Source organism: Papaver somniferum, chromosome 11 (assembly GCF_003573695.1).
Source record: "Papaver somniferum cultivar HN1 chromosome 11, ASM357369v1, whole genome shotgun sequence".
NCBI classification, from domain to species: Eukaryota; Viridiplantae; Streptophyta; class Magnoliopsida; order Ranunculales; family Papaveraceae; genus Papaver; species Papaver somniferum.
Genome location: NC_039368.1, coordinates 133467248 through 133472211, shown reverse-complemented (window position 1 = coordinate 133472211; position 4964 = coordinate 133467248).

Below are 4964 nucleotides of genomic sequence, written 5' to 3'. Positions count from 1 at the left end.
GCAATTGTATTTCCAGTTTCTATATACACTTAAGGGTTTACACAGATATCTGAATATGAGTTGTTATTTAGGAAAGTTCACAACGTCGACATTATGAGTATTTGAACACGTGCTAAAATCTTATGTATTTATTGTTCAAAGATGTTCCTTGATACTCAAGGTGAGATCCCAAACCCGAAATTTTTCAGAATCGTTTTATTTGATTTTCGAATTTATATGTCTTTGCTTTCCCAGTAAGTAAAGCGTATTTCTGGAGAGTATACTATAGTAAAGTATACTAGTTAATATTGAGTTTTCATCCATGAGAGATTTCGGTATATTAGTTGGAAATAAACAAAACCGAAAAATGACATTTATTGTATTTTTTCTTGTTGATATTTTCGATTATGGAAATTCGTTGGTGTCCAATATACCTTGTTCTATAAATAGCGAAGTTTGTTCTTCTTACAAACTCATCCCGACATACGCACTGCACTTTATATTCAGTGTGATATCCGACTAGTAATATTATTTATAAACTTACTTGGAAAGGAAAGTAACCTAGTTAGGTTAAATCTTTTATGTTCGCTCTTTAAAGACTTTCGTAAGATCAAGAAGCAACTAGAAATACCAATCGGTGGGAAACTAGAATCGTACTATTATATTAGTTTTTGATTATTGATTTGGTTGACTGACGGTAGTTGAATCTTGATATTCACCTAGTTTATTTATTACGTGATCCTTTTTTTTTATTTAAGGCCAATCGAACTAGATCAAGGATCGACAGAGTCCAGATCTTTATTTAGATCTGAAGACAGGCTTGTGATCATCCATTGTTAACAGACTTCGTTTTGTGGGCCATTTATTGTAAAGGAATCAAGTTATTCATGCAGGTACATTGAAGACTGAAAATTTGAAGACAAGGAGATTTTTTGTTAGTTTATGATCTTGGTGATTATACTTCGTGCACACTTGATTGGCTGGGATCCAACTAGTTGGTTATCTGTGATGGACTTCCATAAATTGTTGTGTAGATCGACGATCTATCATTTGGTGGTTCTCTTTAGGATACGACTCTGATAGGTTGTGAACTAAGATTTGATTATCTCGATTAACTATATCTTAGTTGATCAAAACCAATAGAAAGGATTTTTTTAAAATTTTAAATAGAAGAGTCATTGTATAACTCAACAATATCTCTGATTTAGTTTTTGAGATTGATAAAGTGGTTACTACATGCAAATTAGTCATTTACAGTTTCGAAATACGACCAAAGGAGTTGAGTGCTAGAAATCTTTACAACGGCTGAAGCGATCGGTTCTACATTCATTCCATATATAGGTTAGGATTGATCCAACCTTAGATCTTCAATGAAAACCGGACCAATCATATTGATTTCTTTCAACTACGAAACAAGTTTGTAAGTCTAATTCCTTAAACTCATGTAGTTAATCATAGTTTTCTAGGTATGAAACCAATCCTAAGTTCACTAATCAATCTAGTAACAAGTTACAAAGACTATATCGATGTCGCAATTACGAAGTTCAAAAGATAAGCATTATACTTCTTAAATCAATATACCTAAGTTGTAAAAAAACTTGTACATTCTTCCTTGACACACTTTGATCATAATAAGATGACCAAGTCTCTAATACTAGAGTTTCATGTATATAAATTCACATGTTATGTTTTCAATCAAAATGACTTGAAAGTAACGATATATAAATGGAAACAAGTCAAGTACTCTTGTATTACTAACCTAAAATATAAGGATGATGTGTTCGCTAATGTCGATACGGCTTCCGAATCTTCAGGTCTTTAGATTAATACTTGTATGTCTAAACATTTTTTAGACTTTATAGTATAACCTAACGAAGTTGATTATAGTAAATCTAATCGAATGACTCTTGAGTTTTGATACTAAAATATGGCAACCAACCTTGACATATACACCAACACTTGGCGGGTTCAACCGAGCAATGCTCTAACAAGCCTAAAACACTTAAAGAGGCATTATCGACTCCAGAAAGAAGGTCCATTATGGGAAGAAGCCTCATATAATGAGTATGATTCCATAATGCTTAATAAAACATGGAAATAGTCGATCTTTCTTCGGGAACTAAACCTTTGGGATGCAGATGGATTTTCAAAAGAAAATTGAAACCAGATGGGTCTATAGACAAATATAAGGCCAAATCGGTAGCCAAAGGTTTTAATAAAAAGTAAGGGCATCTATTAGATGTTAATAGCTATTGCAGCGTTGCACGACTTAGAAATCCATCAAATGGATGTTAAGACTGCATTTTTAAATGATGATTTAGAAGAGGAAATCTATATGGAACGATCCGAAGGGTTTGTAGCTCCGGGTCAAGAGAAAAAAGTGTGCAAACTTGTGAAATCCTTGAACGGATTAAAACAAGCGCCAAATCAGTGACACAAAATTATTGAACGGGTCAAAATAGTTCCTAGATGTCTTTCCAAAACATGTCCTACCAATAGGTATATCTTTCTAAAGAGTTTTCTCCAAGAGACGGGACTTTTGAGGGACCATACGTGGTACCCATTCTGAACAATCATGTTCTCTTTTGTTTTGACTCCATTTTTATATGAAACCCAAAATGATTTTTTCTGTCTCAGCAGTCAATTTGAACCCCTGTTTTGTGTCAAATTCTGAGTGTCAAAAGAGATTACATAAAGTACCATTTAGTTTGAAGATTGTTGATTGACTGAAGCATTGCATCATCAAGAAGGAGATTGTTGTATCCTGAGAGACAAGCGTCAATTAACCATACAACATCATTGTAGGGAGTAATCGTTTGAAGGAAATATAAAAATTCTCTAGCGTGAATCCAAGTGTGATAATCCTTGGTTCTGAGTTGATTTAACATCAATATACAATTTTAGTGCAGACAAGGTGTTTGTGATAACGCCATGGTGATTTCTTTAAGTTTCCAAAAGTTAAATTTAAGCATATCTTTCATGCAACTTGTTTCTGTTTTTGGAGGACTTAGTATATAACATCTAACAACGGTACTGGCCGTGCATCCACTATGTTTTTTATCGATTTGAATTGCCAAGAATGCATGGATTCTCGTAAATTATATAATATATAGATTTCATCGTAATTTATCAACTAAATCCGGATGGTGGGAGTAGTAATTGTCTAGACCAAGCAAAGGATCTTGGGTTTACCAACTTCCTTTTCTTTTTTTAATCTCCTAGTGTTCTAGGTTTATTTCCAAAGAGATATCAACAAAGGGAAAATGTCTAGAGATTGCAAATCTATATATAATATTCGGATTTCATCTGTACCATCATGGTACTTACCTGTACGTGGTAAGTTATGAAATCCAGTGGACATCTATTTTCACTCTAATGAATTATCTTTCCAAATTGCGTAATGAGTCTGTAATTTGTGGGTTTGATTATTTTATTTTTTATGGAAGAAATTGGGTTAATAAAGGTTATATTAAAGTTTAAACCTTAGAAAAACCTACATACATGCCCAGATAGGTAGGAAAAGAAAAAAATTTAAAATCACCAACCTGATGCTTACTAGTTATGAATTAGCTGCCAAGTAAATTTTCTTGAATTCTCTTACAATTTAAAATCTCCCTTCAATTTAATCAAATTAGCTATGAATGCCAGTTTTATAATATATATATATATATATATATATATATATATATATATATATATATATATGTTCAGTAGATGATTGTAATTTTGTTACATTAGAAATGTTTTTTTTTTATTGGAAGAGAGATTTTATTAAGAAATGGAGAATGTACAAAAGTCTACACAATGTAGACTAAAGAAAGAAAAACAACATAACAAGAATCAGTAAAAGATTGTATCCCAGTTTTGGATAGAGTTAGCACAATTGATATGAAGCTGCTCTCCAAAACTAGCTTCCCAGGTAAGTACCAAGGATTTTGCTTCTGCGCTTAAATCCGTATCCGTTTTGCGCTTAGTACCAAGGATTTTACATTAGAAATGCTCAAGCAGCTACTAAACAAAATATTTTCCAACTTAATGTCATGTTCCCGGAAGACTCTACAAAAGAAGCCCAGGTCCGGGGATTATCGCAACACTGTTGGTAAGATTCAAGTTTTCAACAATTCCCGCATAAATCTAACCGCCCCCTACATCAACATATAAAATTAATATTTTTCTTCATAAAGATCGTTGTTACATGTAAAAGTAGGACTAAAATGGTAAGAAAGAGTAGTTTAATTAAAGATCCATTAATTAAACAAACTGAGAATCTTCTTCATCCTTTTCCACGAACATGGTCATGAAATTGTCTTGTACATCCACTGGAGTCTAGAGATCACTAGAAGCAATAAAGTTCACTTACCCAGTTTAGCTAGAGAATGAGCGAAAGGGGGTAAATGCTGTCATATGACGTGATTTCGTCGATTAGGAAATTTTCACTATTCGTTCTGTTTACGTGTTACACCCAACTGTGGAAGCTCACATTAAGTTGCCGTAACCCTTGATCATTAAACCACATATGCTTATATCTCTTTAATTCTTTTGATGAACTTTTCATTTCCTAGAAGTAGAAGAACAAAATTATGAATGAAGTAGTTTCATCTTGCACTGTTTGAACAGTGACGGAGCCAGCGTTTTTACTTGGGTGGAACACCTTCCCACCTTAGCCTTGCTCTCGTTTTAAGCTCCACACAGTAATAGAATCTAAAAAAAAAAAAAAAAAACTAGTGGTTTGCTAGTGAAAATAAGAAGGCTCAGCATACCTCTAACTATCAGTCACTTTTTGGCTTAGCTAAACAAGTGACTCATTAATATCCATCAACTTCATTATCTTCATCTCCTTGTCATCGATATCTCTTTTTGATGCTATCATGCTAAAAAATTAAGGTCCTTTAATTATATTTTGAACCTTTTGTCTCAAATCCAAATCCAAATCCAACAGCTGTGCATAAAAAGTGTTTCTGTCCCAGCCAATGAAAATCTAACAC